A 19,960-nucleotide genomic window follows, 5' to 3' on the forward strand; every position below is an offset into this window, starting at 1 on the left:
AAAAACTGACGAAATATTTTTACTTAGTGTATTTTCTATTTTATAAGGCTATCATTTAACACTTCCGTTTTAAACGATTCACCTTGCGTTCTCTCTTATACTGTTACCTGTAGCTTATTAAGAGGCCTAGAAAACATTATTATTCATGAGACTCTGCATTACTCTGTTAGCCCCACTGGTATCCACCAGTACATAGCAGGCAGCCAACCCAGAGACATGTGGCACTTCTTGCTGTGCCTCAGTTGTATGACTCTGTCTTGGCATGACACAACTTCATTTTGAATGTCCTACTCTCTTTTTATTATGAGGTAATGTTGTCTTATTTGTAAAGGTAATTTTTCTATTTCAAATTCATAGTCTGTTACGATGGTACAAAAACAATGGCACTTCATGACCTGAAAATGGCAGATTAATCCTGTCGAAACTAGCAATCCATTGTACCTATAGGCGATCAAAGCAATAAAGAACCTCATACCAGGAGCTTTCTTTACAAATTAAATTCAGTCGAAGTTCTGGGTCAACAAATAAAAACTTTTAGCTTTGTCGATTATATTGTAATTCTGTCGGAGGCGACAAAAAATCCTTGGATAAGCATTTGAACGGAATGGACAGTGCCTGGGCAAGAGGTTATAAAATGAACATCGACAAAAGTAAAATATGGGTAATGGAATGTAGTCGTTTTAAATAAGGCTATTATGAAGGAATTAGATTAGGAAATGAGACACTAAAAGTAATGAAAGGCTTTTGCTAGTTGGACAACAAAATAACTGATGATACTGGAAGCAACGAGGATATAAAATGCAGACTGACAGTAGCAAGCAAAGCATTTCTAAAAAACAGAAGTTGTTAAAATCTAATACAAATTTAAGTGTTAAGAAGTCTTTCCTGGAGGTATTTTTCTGGCGTGCAACTTTGTGTAACAGTGAAACATGGCTGACAATACGTTCACACAAGAAGGGAAAATAAGCTTTAGAAATGTAGTGTTATGGAATAATACAGAATACGAATTGGAGAGGAAAGAAATTTGTTACTCAAATAGACAAAAACAGGGGTATCAAGTTATTAGGATGCATTCTGAGGCATCAGAAAGTAGTTAATTTGGTAAGGAATGGAAGTGTGGGGGTAAAAGTTGTATAGGAAGAACATTGTACATAATATTGAAAACGCAATAAGGAATCGTCCATAATAAATTCGTGTAGAAACCGCTAATACTTCGCCTCTCTGCCTTTGTTATATCCTCGCTGAGTGACAACAAACTTACTGAGATGGTGTTGTGCCATCCATTTAATCGAGACATAAACTGCATAAATATTACTAAAAATCAATGAAAAATCATATGAAAGAAATTATCTCTAATATGAATTCAATGGCTCTGATATAATTTAACAGTATACATGATGTAAACCATTTACAGATGATCATAATTCGGTGCCGATACCCATCATAGTTTCGCAAAATATATTCAGAGATAGTGAACACATATGGCTGTTACTCAGATCGTTCATCGAGCACACTATTATGTGGTCATTCCACTTTAAATTGCTCTGTAAACATACTCCCAGATATTTAATAGATATGACTGTTTCCAGTGCATGTTCTGCTCTAGTGTAATCACATAATAATGGGTCTTCTGTCTGTTCATGTATAATATGTTACATTTACTTATTTTAAGGGTCCCTGCAATACCTGCACCAGGCATTCATCCTTTGCAGGGACTCCTACATTTCGTTACAGTTTTCTGGCGTTGCGACTTCTGTGTATAAAACAGCATCATCCTCTTATACTTGGTAGTGTCTATTGCACTCTAAAATTTTCATAGTCAGAGGGATGTTGTCAGAACAACGGATAGTATGAAACTTCCTGGTAGATTAAAACTGTGTGCCCGACCGAGACTCGAACTCGGGACCTTTGCCTTTCGCGGGCAAGTGCTCTACCATCTGAGCTACCAAAGCACGACTCACGCCCGGTCCTCACAGCTTTACTTCTGCCAGTATCTCGTCTCCTCATTCTACAGATAGTATGTCTGTCCAGTACAACTTCATACGATTGAACACCAACACTGTACAACATGGCATTTTGGATCAGCGTGTTTTTTTTTTCTTTCGAATAACCCATTTGGAGGGTACGATGAATCAACTTTGGCTACTCTTCATTGTATTGGATTTCTTCAGTTTCCAAATTTCCTTCATCCTTTTAGAGTGTTGTTCCCTTTCTTCTTGAGTCCACTTTCGTCTAGTTATTTTCTTTCTCTCCTGAAATTCTGCCTTTTGAACTGCCTTTCTGAAATGTGTCCTGTTTTCTATTGTGTCTATTGTAACTCCAGTATTTTCAATGTCCTTTTCAGTCTCTATGAACCATGCTGGCTTGGATTTGTAGCTATTGAGTAATGTGAATATCCGCTTGGTTAGTCTGTTGTTATCCATTCTGAATATATGTCCAAAAAACTGTAGTCTCCTCTTCCTCATTACATCAGTTAGTTTCTCCATTTTCAGATATAGCTCTCTGTTTGGTCTTAACCTGTATTCACCATTATCGTTTCTTTTAGCTCCCAGTATTTTCCTTAAAATTCTTCTTTCGACCTTCTCTAGTTTCTCAAGATCTCCATTTCTTGTTAGTTTAAGTGTTTCTGCCGCATAGAGAGCTTCAGGTTTGGCCACTGTTTGGTAGTGTCTTAATTTCGTGTTCCAGGACAAGGATTTTTTATTATAAACGTTTTTGGTCATATGAAACACTCTTTCCATTTTGTGCACTCTAGTTTCTATAGCTGTCTTTTCTTTGGCATTGTATGTAATCCACTCTCCTAGGTATTTAAAGGAATCTGTTTTGTGTATTGTGTTGTTGTCAACTGCAATATTTTGAGGAGCATCACAGATGTTTGTCATAAACTTTGTTTTTTCGTAGGATATTTGTAGTCCTACTTTGGCTGCCTGTTTTTGTAGTTCTCTTATTTGTTCTTGGGCATTGTCTAGTGAATCTGTAATCAATGCCATGTCATCTGCTAAGGCTAAACAGTCGACAGTGATCTTGTTTGGATTTCTCCCTAGTTGAATCCCTTTAGTATTGATGGCCTTCCTCCATTCTCGAACTACCTTCTCCAAGACACAATTGAAAAGCAGAGGTGAAAGACCATCTCCCTGTCGAACACCTGACTTTATTTCAAACGATTTTGAGAGCTCTCCCCTAAATTTTACTTTCGATTTTGTATTTGTCAAAGTACCTTTAATTATTGCAGTTGTTTTAGCATCGAGTCCCAATTCTTTTAAGATATCAAGCAGTGTATTTCTGTCAATTGAATCATAAGCTTTTTTAAAATCCACAAAAGTAATTACATATTTTAAGTTCCTGATTTTCCTCATTTCTATTATGTTCTTTAAATTTAGTATTTGTTCTGCACATGACCTTCCCTTCCTAAATCCAGCCTGTTTGTCAAGTATCTCTTCTGCGCTTTTTAAAAGCGCCTTAGACAAGATCTTACAGGTCACTGGTAAGAGGGAGATTCCCCTATAATTGCTAGGATCTGTTTTCTTCCCTTTTTTATGTAGTGGATGTATTAATGCAGATGTCCAGCCTGGTGGTAATCTGTGTGTTGTCCAGATTTCTTTTAGTATTTCTGATAGACACTGTATCATGTTGTCACTAGAGTACATCCATAGTTCAGCAACTATATTATCCTCTCCAGGGGCTTTATTATTTTTAAGCTCTTTTATGATTTCTTTTATTTCTTCTGTGGTTGCCGCTTGGAGTCTGGTGGTGTTGGGTTTACAATATTTTTCTTTCAGTGGATAACAGTTATGTAGTTCTTCAAAGTATTCAGCAAGTATTCTACAGTTCTCTATGCTATTGTATGCAGTTTTCTGCGTTTTTGGGTTCGTGAAAAATAGACTAGGAGGAGAGTATTTCTTTAAGTTACTTTTGAAGGTTTTGTAAAAGTCCCTAGCATTGTTCTGTTTGAAGTTGGAGTCTATTGATGCTAGTTGGTCTTTTATGTATTGAACTTGGATCTTTTTAAGGCCTTTTGAAGCTTGCTTCCGGGCTTCTTTTAGAGAGTTCCTATTTTTATCATTTTTGTTGGCATTCCAAATGTTCCAAGCTCGTTGTCTTGTTAGGATTAGTTTGTCACACTCATCATTCCACCAGGCATGTTTCCATTTTTTGGTAAGGAGAATGGTTTCTTCTGCTGTCTGTACTATATCTTTTTGAAGTTGTTCCCATGTTGTAGGTGTTTTCTTTTCCAAAAGTGTCCTGAAATTGTGTTCCTTGGTTAATTTCTGAGTGTCAAACTTTTTAGGTTGATATTCGCTCTTTCTCTTATATATATTGGTCTAATTTTGAATTTAACGACAGATAGATAGTGATCTGAATCTAAACTTGCACTCTTAGCAACGTTTAGTATAGCGACATTACATATCGAACATCCATAGACAATGTGACTATTTTTAAAAAATATATTTATTGGCTTTTAGCATACAAACTTTTTAGCCACCACAAATAAATGTACTGACGCACATAACAAGGTAACATTTTTTTCGTCATAAATACTGTTTAGGGCATACATTCATATGTTTTCAGATCAAAATTATTGTAATCAGATTACAAAACACAGTAGACTGCTAAAAATTTATTTGTTAATTAAGTTCTTTAGTTCAATTCATTTTAGATTTTTATGTCTTCTTTCGCTAGAAACCGGGACATGGAATCATATGTACTCCTGGTTGTGTCTCCACTATGTGTCGTTAGAAAAATATCACACTGCAGGGACGAAAACATTATCTCCGAAACTGCTGGATTAGTGGGCTTTGACAGAGGTGAAATAATACTACCTCTGCAAATAAAGATCACATCCTATGTAGTGACAACAGCAAAACACCCTCCGCTAGGATGAAAACCTGCGGTCTAAGAGGTAATATGATATCGAAGCAAGTGATGAAGTTTCGAAAAATTTTCCAAAATGCAAAAGTCTATGTCGGATTTTAAATCTAAACTCCCTGAGATGCGAATCCCCCGGTCGGTGCTCTCTGTGCCATTTTACCTTAGAATAATTGATGATTACCTTCAATTTTCCCTAACGTAAAAATCAAAATTTTATGACAGTATTAAAACCTCACTATTAAGACAAAGGGGGTGACCTATAGGGAAAGTAGGTCAAATAGGCCAGGTGACGTTCTGTCAAACTGAAACTATGTCAGAATGCCATTAAGTGATTTTGACCTATTCTCTCAATAAGCATGCTGCTTACGTGATCCCTGTTAGTATTTGACACTCAGTTAATTTCTTTTCATGTGAAATATGTTCATGGTATTTTGCTATGATGTGAAATGTGACAGCTAGTTTGTAAGCAGATTATTTATTTATTTATTTAACCTGATCAGATTAGGGCTATCAGGCCCTCTCTTACGTCGGACCAGTGTTCCACACATGCAGCATTTCACACATGAGAGTTACATCATGACAATAGTTTAAATAAGAAAATTAGATTACTCTAGTGACAATATGATTAAAGAGTAATGACTAAGACCTAATAAAGTATGTGCTGGCAGTATTTTTACAACAGGTGCTATACATACAAATTATGATAAAAACAATAATAGTAACAGTAAAAATCAAATAATAATGATAAACATGAGAAAAATTGGCAATAGTAATGAAGATTTGTGCAGATGTACATTAATATCTTGGTGTGCAAAGTAGATGTTTACTAGTATAGCGAGTTTTGGGGAAGGGAGATTTAAGGAGGGGAAAAGAGGGAAGTAATGAGGTGAAGTGCATTCATGTACAGAGGAAGGCATTACTGTTGCTTAAGTAGATACGTCATTAACTTTTTTTTTGAAGCCGGACATGTTTTTAAGTTCTCTATCATAACGAGGGAGGTTATACCAGAGTCGGGTTCCCGCTACTGTAAAGGACTTGGAGAAGGTGACTGAGCGATGCAGTGGAACAGAGAGGATTTTATTATGATGGGAACATGTATTTCTGTCATGTTGTTCCGACATAAGCGTTAAGGAGGAGGAGAGATATGAGGGACAGTGTACATTTATAAGGCAGTAGATGAGACAGAGTGTACGGAAATCTCTGTGTTTGTCTGCACGCAGCCAGGAAAATTTGGCATATGCTGGTGAAATGTGATCGAAAATTCGAACGTCACAGATATATCTGACGCAGGCATTCATGACCATTTCCGGACGTCGCGAATTTTCCTGAGAGAGGCCTTGTAGGATAATATCGCTGTAGTCAATGATCGGGAGTATAAGCGTTGAGAGGTCTCTGTTGGATTCCTTTCATGTTTTATTTCTTAAATCTGTTGTCATTTACGGCATAAATTCCTCTTCTAAATTTACTGTGGCGTTTCTGACTATCTGGGAGGAGACTGAGTAGTGGAATGTGTTACTTTTACACATAAACAAGAACGATCTGTCACACTACGACACTTTAAAACACAGTTTATATGTAATTCGGGTCACACAGTCTCATACGGAACCTACATCCGCTTTCTTTTATATACTGTATATGATAAGATACTGTCATCCCCCTTCCCTTCTGTGTGAGAGGATGAATGAGCAAATGTATTTCTAGTTGCATGCTTGAGGGTAGCAGACAAGCCTGTCTGCTAGAGAACAGTAGGACCAACGTCGGAACAGGTAGCTACGCTTTCTAAAAGCAAAGAGGTTTCTATCCTTAGTATGGTCCTGTCCGTCCGTTGTCATGTTGGTATAGGAAGCTGCCCCTCTGGCCACTTCCGTTTGTATTTGTGAGCCACCCCTCAGGTAGGGACCAGTCAGTCTGTCCGTGGCGAGCATCTGAAGTGGTAAGATCTCCGGCTAAGCGCGTGTCTGCTAAGTCCGTAGGACAATGGATTTCTTAAGTTCAGCCTAACTGAAAATTTAATCACCTTTATTTCAGGTTTAGCTCTAAAATATCTAATGTTATCTTAAATTGCAGCGCAGTGTAATTCTCGTGTGAAGTTCAGAATATATTCCGGTAGTTGCTTTGTCACTACTTTGTGAGTAAAGTGGAACCATGTGTTGATCAGTAACTCTAACTAAGTTCATCAATCTTAAATGCGAATGTGCGTGAGATTATAACGTCTCGTCTTGACAATATTTTTCAATATAGCAACTTTTCTTTATGTTCAACCCACGTGGGGTGTACTTTGTGAGACCACTACCACGTGCTTATATAATTGTTTGACCCATCAGGTTAATAATAAGACGTTAGTAACCAGTCCGAGATTTTTCTTTTGTAAATTGCTTTTCGATCTAATTTATTTTAATTATCAAAATTATTGTGGAGTTACACTCTTTGTGTAAACCAAGTTGACCACGTGAAGCATGTGGTGTAATCATCAAAGTAGCCCTCAGCTATTCGTTTCGTGAAGATTTCACAAAAAGTTAATATGAATTTACTATACCAGTGTGTGGTAATTACGTGACGGACAGGATTGTGCTACGAACGTAACTCCTTTGGGTGAAAATTGAATCAGTTGGTAGTGGTTAACTTTCTCTTGCACATGTTTCAACGTTCTTTGTGTGTTGTTTTATGAATGCAGTGTTGTATGCAGTCTCCCAATCTTGGCTCCATATTTGATGTGTTCCGTAAGATTGCAATCTCACATTTTCACAATCCTAAATAAGGCACCAGTTTAGTTAGGAATCAAGTTTAATATGCTGAAATTTCAATGATCAATGTTAAAATAAATTTCCAAATATAAATGGATTTATTTCTTTTTATTTAAATTATCTTTTATATATATATCACCGGTTGTCGTATGACTATTAAAAGATTATAATTAATGTTAGTCTGGTTGGGAATTTGGTAAGCTAGACTGGATACCTGGTGAAACAGTTGGTCAATAATGCAAGGTTAACTTCCCCAGACAGCTCACAGCTTTTAACCCACTTTTATGGTCTTGAATATTAGCGCCGCATTCAGAACAAATTAAAGCAACAACGTTATAGCGTTTGTACTAATTTCTTTTTCAGATCGAAAGGGAAGAGTTTTTATATTTTTGTGGGACATGAAGGGATGCTGATGCTTTTTTGCACAATGCAGTTACGTGCTCTGTCCAATTTAGATTTTCATCTATTGTTACTCCCAAACTCTTTGCTGAGGGAGAGAAGTTAATATTTGTTAGGATTCCCGATGTTTTGGGCTAATGAGCTTAGAGTGACCAACAAGTACCGCTTGGGTTTTAGATGGGTTTAGTTTTAGTCCTATGTCCTGTGCCCATTTTGATAGTGCATCGAGATCAGTATTGAAATTTTCAATAGCTTTCTTAAGATTGCTTGGTTTCGCACTTAGATACAACTGAAGGTCATCAGCATACATATGATATTTGCAATACGTCAGAACCGATGGGACCTAGTACTGAGCCTTGGTGAATACCTGACACTACCTGCCGCCATTGTGATTTTATATTCCCGGACAGGACGCGTTGCTGACGAGATGTCATGTATGAGCGAAACCATTGCACTGCACTTGGTGAGAAATTTAGACCGCTAAGTTTAGCTAGTAAGATGTCGAAGTCGACAGTATCAAATGCTTTTCTGTAATCTAAGAAGCAAATGGTAGTCGCTTCTTGTCTGTCTATGGCAATTTTCAGGTCATCTGTCACCTTTATCAGTGCGGATGTTGTACTTCGATGTTTACGGAAACCTGATTGGTATCCGTCTAGTAGGTTGCTAGTAGTTAGATAGTTGGTGAGCTGGTCATGGACTATATATTCTAAGGCCTTTGATAGTGCAGGAAGAAGGCAGATGGGGCGGTAGTCAGAGGGTGCTGCGGCGATGTCCTTTTTAGGCAGTGGCTTAATTTGTCCCAGTTTCCAGGCCTCAGGGAAAACACTTGTGATTAATGAATCGTTGAAAATGTCTGTTATAGAGGGCAGTAGTTGATCAATAATAAGTTTTACCATCTGGATAGTGATGCCATCATGTCCAGTAGATGCTGATCTAATCCGCATTATGGCTTTCTTGACAGTGCTGTAGATAGAATTTTTATTTGCTACAGTCGTTCATCCCCATGAAGTAATCAATGATTCTCTGTTTTTTTTTCTTTCTTTTTTTCTCTTGCAGTTCAATTGTGAAGAATCGGTTTAGTTCTTCAGCTGGGACCATGGGATTGTCTGCAACTTTTATTTTGCCTAAACCGAGACTACGGAGATTTTTCCACAGGATGGCTGGTCTACATGTATTGTCAGCTAATGTACGGGCATATCTGAGCTTAGCGTTTCTCACCGCTTGACTGACTTTGTTTCACTTCTGCTTGTATACAGTGTGATTTTCAGGTGTAGGGTGTCTCTTGTATGCTCGATGTGCAGCGTCTCTGAGATTCATGAGCTGTTTTAGTTCATCAGTCAGCCAAGGTGCAGGTTTCCTTTTTACTTTTCTGGTCTTTATTGGAGCGTATTTGTCATATAGTTGAGTAATTTTGTTTGTGAAATCTTGGAGTTTGTCGTTTATGTCCATGAGGGGAGTAGAGGTCATCCCCCAAACTAATTTTTGTGCCTCAGTTTCGAGTTCAGGCAAATTTATGCTTTTGAAGTCTCGGTATGTAGACAGTTTTTGTTTCTTTCTAGGACATTCTAGTGAATACGCCATGAAAATGATGTCATGGGCAGACATGGCAGGCGCAGATATTTGAGAGGTGCGGATTATTCTGTTTGGAGATTTCGTTGCGAATATATCTATGAAAGTGTGACTGGTAGTCGTGCGTTGAGTAGGTGCCAGCTGAAGTAGCGTCATATTTGAGGATGCTTCCTCTTAAATTTTCCAGAGGAGGGACTATTGCGCAGAAAATTAATGTTAGTGCCACCTGCTATAATTACATGTTCATATGACGATTCGAGACTAGAGAGGGCAGTTTCGAAGCAGGCGAACCCACCTACTTCAGGAGGTTTGTAAAGGACACATATTAAGCACTTTCTTTTGAGGGATTGATCTCTATGAACATATATTCCTCTTGTTTATCTACATTGTTGTTCGGATATATCTAGTACAGTAGGTGACAAATCAGAGCGTATGTACGCCCCTACTCCGCCCCCTCATCTGTTGCATCTGTCATGCTTGAGAAACATAGGTTTACGGAAGTTGTAGGAATACTTGGTTTCAGCCAAGTCTCTGACAAAAGTATTACGTGTATATCAGTAGTCTGAAATATATATTTGAGCTCTTCGAAGTGAGCTGGTAGAGATTGGACATTTGCATGTGCAATATGCAGCTTGGTGCGTTCGGGTGTCGATTGCCCGAGGAGACTGCCGACAGATGTTTGCAAGTCGTGGTTAGCGGTGACAAGAGGGTCTGGCATGAGGAATGCGGAAGGCGTGTGAAGGAGAGGGGGGTGAGGGACTGTCCTCCCAGTTCTGAGCAGTGAGAGCGGCCGCGAGGGCGAGGGGGTTGGTCCCCGGGGAGGCAACGGGAACTGCGGCCAAGGTCAGGGAGGTCTGCAACGGTTCTGGAAGTAGCCGTGGGCTGGCAGGGGAAGCAATTTCGCTAAACACAACGGGAGTAATCTGCACGTAACGGTAGAGTGTGATATTAATTGCACTTATGAGGATAACAACTAAAGTATGATGGTGGGTTGCTAATTAAAGATGGAAGCGAGACTACCTTATGCAATAATTAACAAAATTACATGAGAAAACAATTAGAGATGAAAATAGTTATGTGGATAAACGAAATGTTGATAATACAAATAATAACATGAGAAAACAATTAGAGATAAAAAATAGTTACGTGGAGAAACGAAGAATTTGATAATACATTAGTTAAGTTATGGTTGACAGTGTAAACAATATAAACATACAGGTTAGTGGCAGCAAGATTAGACATGATTTAGCTTCTAATGCATAGGCTTTCGAGTTCATTAACACTGCAAATTGTTCTCTTTCCGTTTTCGGTCGTAACCATTATCCTGCCATCATTTGTCCATACGTTCTGTAGCCCAAATTTCGAAATCGCGCTCTTCAAAATGTTTTAGTCTTTCAGATGTCAGATCCTCGCGTACTGTCAGACCCGACTTCGCGAGATTCTTCTTTGCTCTGAAGATTTCAGATCTTTTCCTATAGGACACAAATTTCACTATAACAGGTCTTGGTTTTGTAGAACCTGGCGACTTACGACCCACCCTATGACTTCTGTCAATGTCACTCAGAGTCACCTGCACGCCTAGCTTTTCTTGGACAAGGTCTATCACTAGTTCATCTGTGTTCTCTCTGCTGCTCTCTGGAACGCCGAACAGTCTGAGATTATTGCGTCTCTGATATTGTTCGAGCACGTCCCTCTCGATCAATTTCTGTTCGAGCAGTCGTGCTTTCTCTTCACGTGCTTTTAACGATGTGTCCAGTGCACGGTTCTCGCTCGCATTCGCCTCCAGAGTTTTCTGTATTTTGTCCGTCACTGCTGCAGTGACAGCATCAGTGATGGTTTGAACAACGAGCCCGAGCGTCTCCTTAGCCTGGAGCGCGGCACTCACCTCAGCCTTCTCGAGTGCGGCGATGTCAGCGACGCCGGGCGGAGCGGCCGCAACTCCCGGTGTAGACTCCACGCCTGCGCCGTCTCCGGCCTGGCCATTGGCTGCACTGCGCGTTGCTCGGCGAATTTCCATTTTAAGTGCGATTCCGTGTAATTGGTGCTCAGTATGTGATGTAAAATACGATACTTGGCAGTAGATATTCGGCTTTAGTATATGTAGACTAGGCTAACTGCTTAAAACACCTCCAGATTTCACGTAAACTTGCGAGCCAAGCTAACACACGTCACTCACTCGCCGCCATGTTTCACCATTATTAGAGAACATCTGAGCATATTTACTATCAAAAACAGTTTTGATCACAATTTATTTATTTATTACGGTGACCAGTTCCGACCACTACTGTGGTCATCTTCAGACCAATGAGTAGTGATTCTCCAGCAGAAGGGGGTTCTTACTCATTAATCTGAAGATGACCACAGTAGTGGTCGAAACCGGTCACCGTAACAAATAAATAAATTGTGATCAAGACTGTTTTTGAAAGTAAATGTTTGTAACACATTGATCACTGTCACTCCCATAATGTATTCAAAAGTAATATGAGCATATGCTGACCATTTGCATGAATGAATGTAATTCATGTTTACATTATATAGGTACCATTTGTTGAAATTTTTCTCGCCGGTTTTGTTTTTGTGGGAATAGCTGGAAACTAGCCAACCATTCAATTCACAGCAGATGACAGAGATGAACTGAGACAAAGACGATGAGTTATAGCCGGTGATCTCTGATTACACCAGACACCTGTGGCTGATCGAAGAGGCAATATGATGCATGGCTGTGAAGCACAATACGTCATCTGTCATCAGTAGGACCGCCTCAGTTATGTGATACGCTAAGCCATCTGTCGTTTGTGTGATGAACAGTATCAGACGTGTCTAACATTAAATCCTGTGAATTGAACTTTGTTTTTGTTGCTGGGCAGGCACTGAAGTTACTAAAGCTTCTTGGGGAATTGTTTGAGGCTGTCTCAGTGCTTTGGGAGGATGGTTATGTGCTGCAATAATTTAGAACACAACCAACCTGCAGTAAAGTTAATTTAAGATGCTATCACCCACTTAGGTAGTGATGTTTGTCTGCACTTTACTCAGCTTGGAGATGAAGAAGTCGTTACTAGTGGTTTAGACAGAAATCAAGAATTAATTTTTAATGAGCAAAGTATCTGCAAACTGCATGTGCAGCAATTCGATCAAGATTTATTGAGACTTGTGCAGAAATGTAAGTAGAACAAGCTGCCTTCTCACAAATTAAAAGAAAGAGATGGTGTGCTTAACTGTCTTACTGGTGAACTGAGTTGTTACAAATGTTGACAGACTGCTGGATTTCTTATGTTGACATGCAGGAAACCCTTAATAAATGGCGGTACTGAGGTCAGTAACAATAGTTGTTTATTTAAAACCTGGACTAATTGCTAATGGCCATCAGAAAAAAAGTCTTGTTACTAATTGTTTTGCAAATCATGTGTAGCTTTTCATATCTTTAGTCGATACCCTTTGTAGAAGACTGGAAGATTGTAGTTCTGTGGCCATGAACTTATGTATGTTGTGATTGATGACACACATACTGTGGCTGTAATATTCAGTTACTAATTATATGTAGAAGCATCCTTAATTAAATTAAATATATTTCAATTCTTTGTGTTAAGTCTAATTGATGTAAAATGTACATTTATCTGGTATGGCCCTTAAGAATTATTCACTTTGGTAATGATAGGCTGACCAGACGAGGTTATTAATCGAGAAACAAAATACATGTAATAATACTTCTCATTTAATGAAATGTTTGTGAAAAGTGAGTCTCTTAGAAGCAGAACGTTATAGAAGTATGTACTTTCACAAAATAGAGCCCTAACACATTTGGTTTAACTCGCATTATGCCTAAAGAAACAGTAAGGCATATGTTGAAGAAAAAAGCAGCTGTTACCTAAGCCCACCTTTAACTTTATTTCCAAAAATTGTCAATCCTGAGAAGAAAGGTAAGCGTAGGTGCAGCACTGAAGTTAGGTATAAACTATAAACACAAGTGTCCCAGTTTCTTCTCTATGCAAATTGATCAGCCTGGGTAAAGCTATAGCTTACTTCAAATTCAGTGGGGTACGGAATGTTACCGCACTGAGCCAGTTGCTTCTGATTATGACATAGGTTCAGTGACTCTAAATATACACAATAGAAATACTTTTCAGTCTAATTCACAAATGCATAAGAAACATATTTGTGCTGCCTTATAGCGTTATCAAATTGCAACTGTACATAATATTTTAGTATTTATTAGAAAACTAGAAAACCTAGCAATGGTTTGCAATTGCTATTCATGAAAATTGGACATATTTAGTTAGCTTCTTCCCCCCTGCTCTCTACCTCTGTCAACCTCGCTCTCTCCCTGTGGATCGCCTCTTCCCCCTTCTCTCTGTCTGTCTCCTCCTTTCCTCCTCCCCCCTGTCTATGTCCTCCTCCCTCTGTCTTCTTACCCCTCTCTCTGACCTTGAACCTTGTTTATTGTTACTGACTGCGAATTGAAGTCACTTACAATGAATGGGTAAATCGGTTGATCTACACTTTATTTGGCATGGAGATGGAGAGGTCATTGCAGATGGTCAAGACAGAAATCAAGGATTATTGTTAATGAGAAAAACACTTGCAAACTGCATGTTCAGCAATTCGATCAAGATTTATAGAGACTTGTGCAGTAGGGTAAACAGAGGGAGACAGCACTCCAAGATGCTGGATCTCTGAGGAAAGTAGCTTCAATGACAATATTTTGCATAGTTTTAATCTGTGAATTGGAAGGACTACAAAGTTTTGGACGATTCAGATTCTGTAGTAGTATTCTAATTATAAGTCGATAAGCCATGAATACCACTTTCCTGTTTTCAGTAAAAGCGAGTAAGAAAACGAAACAGCACTTTGTTGTGCGTACAGTTGTTTGTTTGAAAATGTGCAGTGTGTCTTTAAATTATCTTTACAACGTAAGCCTTTAATAACTTTAAAACTGTACTAGATATTAACAAACGGTTTTCAACAAGTGATAAGATAACTCGTAAAGATTTTTGCGTTCTAAGTGCCGCAATTTTGACGCAAAATTGAAGTTTTGAAACTGGTAAAATGTGGACGCTACAGAAAAAATCTCAACTATGTGGCCTGGTTCATATAGATGACGTCCGATACCCCTGTGCAACGGAACTTTCGAACATTGAATGGAAGACAACCACTGTCCCGACCAACTATTCAGATTTGACACACGTCATTTATGGAAACAGGTAGGATTGTCCACAAAAAGGAGACGGGTCACCTATCTGTTTCAGACGCCAACATGGACAAACTATGGCAAGCGTTAGCAATGACTCCAAGAAAATCGGCGTGTACGACGGCCCGAGAGTTGGAAATGAGACAATGAACAGAGCACAGTTTCTTGCATAAGAGGTTATAGCTATATCCAAGGAGCAGCTGCATCAGGCACCAAAGCTTAAAGACAAACCTCAGTGCAAACAGTTTGCAGTGGATATGCTAGACAAGATTTATGCAGGCAGTTACTATTTGGAAAAGATTTGTTTCTCTGATGAGGTAGCATTTCATGTACCTGCAAACTGAATCGTGATAATGTTCATGTACAGGGCTCGTAGTATCCTCATGTTACAAGTTAAATGGAAGGAGACAGTCCCAAGGTCAGTGTTTGGTGCGAACTGATGCACAATGGCTTCAGTGGTCCATTCTTTTTGCAATGGATCTGCCTTCAATGGTGGTGTTTAGCCAGACATTTTACAAGGATTTACCGTGTCAGAACTCTAACACTTGCAGGATGGGGCACACCCCAGTGGGCCCTCAATGTCCATCAATTTCTAGGTGAAAAGTTTCGAGATAGGTGGATTGGACGAGATGGTTCAATTCTATGACTGCCGCAATCCACTGACCTCACACCACTAGACTTCTTCCTGTGGCGTCTTGTTAAGGATCTGGTGTACGGAGCCAAGATTGGCTTGCAGGCATGCATTTGAACATGTCACCGTGGAGGTCTTGGATCGTATGTGGAGAGGAATGGAGTTCTGACTAGATACTAGCCATGCCAGAAAAGGAGCACGCATTGATGTGTATGAACGAGGAAACAAAACTTTAAGAGCTTTTCATCCTATGTTGAAAGCCATTTGTTAATATCTAGTATAGTTTTAAAGGTATTTAAGTCTTAAGCTGTAAAGATCATTAATCGGCACCCTTTATGTATAAGGAAAAAAGAATATATGTGGGAGGAACAATTTGTCTAATGATTTACTTGCCCTGCTATTGTAGTTGAAACTGACTGCGAGAAAGAAATCGAAATTGTACATTTCACAGCACAACACAGCATTTTCTTTCTTGCAGTTAGTTTTACCAGAAACCCTGTACATTATTGTTTAAAAAAATGTGTAGCCTATGTCTATAAGAATAGTCATTAGAGTATCTTGTAAAAATTTGAAGTAGATATAACAAGGGCGTCTATAATTAAAGTTCCAAACTCTGTTGAAAGAGAACCACTGCTCAGAATCACGTCAAATTTGATAGCATATTTTCGACGCTGGGGAAAGTCGTGGAACGAATAAAATTTAACGAAAATTTGACCAACATATGGCACGCTATAAGCGCATGGCACACGGCTGTTCCTTAGTTTGCGCCTGAGACGCCCAAAATGACTACATCTGGAAAGGATCGCGCTTTGCTGGTAAAGCTGTTTTACAAGAACGGTGACAGTGCGCCACTAGATCTGCAGAAGTGACGGACACTCAAGGGTATCTCTTTTGAAGTGCAATGTGGCAGAGGGAGGAAGGCATTTGATCCGAGGGCCGTCGAATATGTGGCCACAGTATTGCAAGAGGGATCGCGTGGTGATATTCAAACATGCAGTGCATGGGGAATTGCCACAACATTGGATATGCCTGCAAGCACAGTGTATAAAATCCTACGAGATATCCTGTACTGCTACCCACACAAAAACACTCATGTTCAGAAGTTTCTTGTTGTTGACCTGCCAACAAATCAAAAGGTTCGCTCTGGCACTTGTTTCTCGCATGGAAGTGGACAATGAATGTCCATGGAACATTCTGTGGACAGACTAAGCCCTTTTCTGGCTTCAAGACATGTCAATACGCAGAACTGTAAAATGTGGGCAACGGAAAATCGGTAAGCTTATCAACTAGTACCACTTCATTCTGAAAAGGTGACAGTGTGGTGCAGGTTGACAGCGACATTCTGTCATAGAACCATATTTTGCCAAGGAGATGAGTCCTGTGGGTCCTGTACCTGTACTGTCACTGGTTGGTTATTTCAATGTAGCAGTGATAATTATGATTTGTTACCATTATTTACATCTGAAAGGTGTCTAAGTGTTTAGTCAGTGATGCAGTGATTTCAAGAGGGCGCTTAATTTTGCAAGTAGTAATTCATGAAATAGATTGAAGTGTTAAAATAGTTAACAGAAATATTTCATTTCAAGGTCATTCACGAACACAATGATTATGGTAGGAGGAGGTAATTTAACAAGAGCTGAGAAATTAACTTTTATCTTTCTTTCTTCAGTGCATATACTAATCTGCAATTTATTTTCAATTGGTTTAAAATTAGTCAATTTGGCTTTGCTCTTATACAAAGTTGATGAAATTTAATTCAGTTGTTTAGCAACAGGAGAACTGGTTCGACTTCCCATGAGTTTCTCATAGATAATTTACTCAAATATCTCTGACATTCATAAGTTTACACACCACAACACCAATGTCAATCCTATGATGTTAACTCAGTAAAGTCTACGAAAATCAAATCACAGTTTGTAACATAGAGATTTGATTTGTACACTGATGAGTTAAACCTCCTTGTCTCACAAATGGATATCACTGCAACTGATGAAATATGTGGCTACACTTTTAAAATATTATAATTGAAGAAACTGAAAGCCATGATTATCAAATTATACCAACTCCAGATACAGAGATATTTTTCTGAGCAGCTGGATTAGAACAGTTGCATTGACACAGACTGAAAACAATAAAATTCACTCAGAATATAATGATTGGTAGTGCAAATAGGAAAACTTTGATTGCGCTAGAAGTAAAAGATTATAACTCAAAATCCACATAATGTTTTTGTTTACTTAATTTAGTGCAATAGAAAAACTGGCTGTGTGTAAGTATTCTGTTTACATCTCCACTCGCAGCAAATGCAATATGTCTGATAACACCTAAATCATCTGCAGTGAGCAGCGATCTTGTAATTGCTTGCTTAAAGCTAACTGTATTTTTTTCTAGAAGAAGATATGACATTTCAGTACATTTGTCAAGTAGTGTAGACAATTCAAGCTCAACTAAGTTAAGGTATACAGCATACATCAGTTGTTACAGATTAACTATGTTTGTTTCTGAAGAAAGATATGACATCTCAAAACATTTGTCATGCAATGTAGACACTTTAAGCTAAATTAAGCTGAGGTAGACCACATAACAGAATTCATTTTTATATAACATTGTTCTCAACTAAAAGGTTAATTTGATCATGGCAGTACATTCCTAATCATGACACAAATGGAGGTGGTATTCTTTTGGCTTCTTCAAATCTTTCCACTAATTTACACAGACTATATAGCAAATTTGCAAGTTAAAGTGGACTGAAAACAATGTTGCAACTTGGCATTTGTCACATTTACAAATCTTGATTAGGCGTGAAAAAAGCAGCAACTGACAGAAACATCATAGGAGTCACTGAATCTAGAGCATTTGGACCTGTAGTCTCACACATACCCAGTTGGCACAAAGCCACATCTATGCTTACATACCAGCTAATATTTTTACAAACCCAATTAGCATTTCTAAAGAAATATGTAGATTATGAATGCCAACCTACCAGACACCCACTGGTATTAACGGTTTACTATGAACCATATCATTGTAAAATTTAAGGAATTTCTAATAATCACAGATTTTGGTTTGTGAATGATGTAACAATTTTAGTTTATTTATATGGGGTCACTAAATATTGTAAGGTGCATGGCAGTACATATTGCTGTCTCTAATAGGAATAAAAAAGAACAACATATTCCAAATGAATTATGTATTGAAGGGCTTTGAGATGAAACAGATAACAAACAAGTACAAATGTGAAGTAAATAATATGATGATGTTTTGATAGAAATTGTTACATTGCCAGCACTGAAAATAGTGGCCAAGAAGTTTCCTGAAAATTTTAGTTCCAATCCTTCACATCCATAATAAGCTAATTACGTTCGTTTCTACTGGCATATTTGTATCAGGTTAGACTCTGTCTTTCAGTACTGATGCGAGAAAATGTGGGATTTCTGACTACTGTATTTCCCACCTACGCAGTTACAGGTAAGAAAACGTAGTTATAACACAATGTATCTTGAAAGATTTAATGGGTATTCATTAAATGTGTGTTACAATTAAATGTAAAACATATTGTTACTGAAATTTTTTTATTCCATTTCATGTAAAGTGTATGAGCAGTGCAACAGTCCAATGGAGTATATTGCTATAGCAGCCATAGACAAAGAGCTGGCAACCAGCTCAGCTTCACCAACAACCAGTGATAGCAGGAAGATACCAATGTTCTATGTTGTCAACACCTGACACAACTGTGTTAATCAAAACTTAACTTTAAAAATGAAAATAATTGACTGATTATCATGTTGCAAGTAATACTGATATTTCCAGAATGAGATATTCACTCTGCAGCGGAGTGTGCGCTGATATGAAACTTCCTGGCAGATTAAAAATGTGTGCCCGACTGAGACTCGAACTCGGGACCTTTGCCTTTTGCGGGCAAGTGCTCTACCAACTGAGCTACCTAAGCACGACTCACACCCGGTACTCACAGCTTTACTTCTGCCAGTACCTCGTCTCCTACCTTCCAAACTTTACAGAAGCTCTCCTGCGAACCTTGCAGAACTAGCACTCCTGAAAGAAAGGATATTGTGGAGACATGGCTTAGCCACAGCCTGGGGGATGTTTCCAGAATGGTTTCGCAGGAGAGCTTCTGTAAAGTTTGGAAGGTAGGAGACGAGGTACTGGCAGAAGTAAAGCTGTGAGTACCGGGCGTGAGTCGTGCTTCGGTAGCTGAGTTGGTAGAGCACTTGCCCGCGAAAGGCAAAGGTCCCCAGTTCGAGTCTCGGTCGGGCACACAGTTTTAATCAGCCAGGAAGTTTCAATACTGATATTGTTCACTTCCTTGTCACTCTTAGTCTAGAACAGATGCCCTGATTTTTTTTACATGCAAACCACATATGTCAGTATACTTGATGTTAATGAACGATTACACATTGAGAATATTTAAATGCAATAATATTATGCCATATTAAAATAATGAAATTTAGAGAGGAATTTTAAAATGTAAATGTCCTCACATTGGGACCAAAAATGTTGCAAATTGAAAACTGAATGTAAATAAGGTAACAAAAATGAAAGGAA

Source organism: Schistocerca piceifrons, chromosome 2 (assembly GCF_021461385.2).
Source record: "Schistocerca piceifrons isolate TAMUIC-IGC-003096 chromosome 2, iqSchPice1.1, whole genome shotgun sequence".
NCBI classification, from domain to species: Eukaryota; Metazoa; Arthropoda; class Insecta; order Orthoptera; family Acrididae; genus Schistocerca; species Schistocerca piceifrons.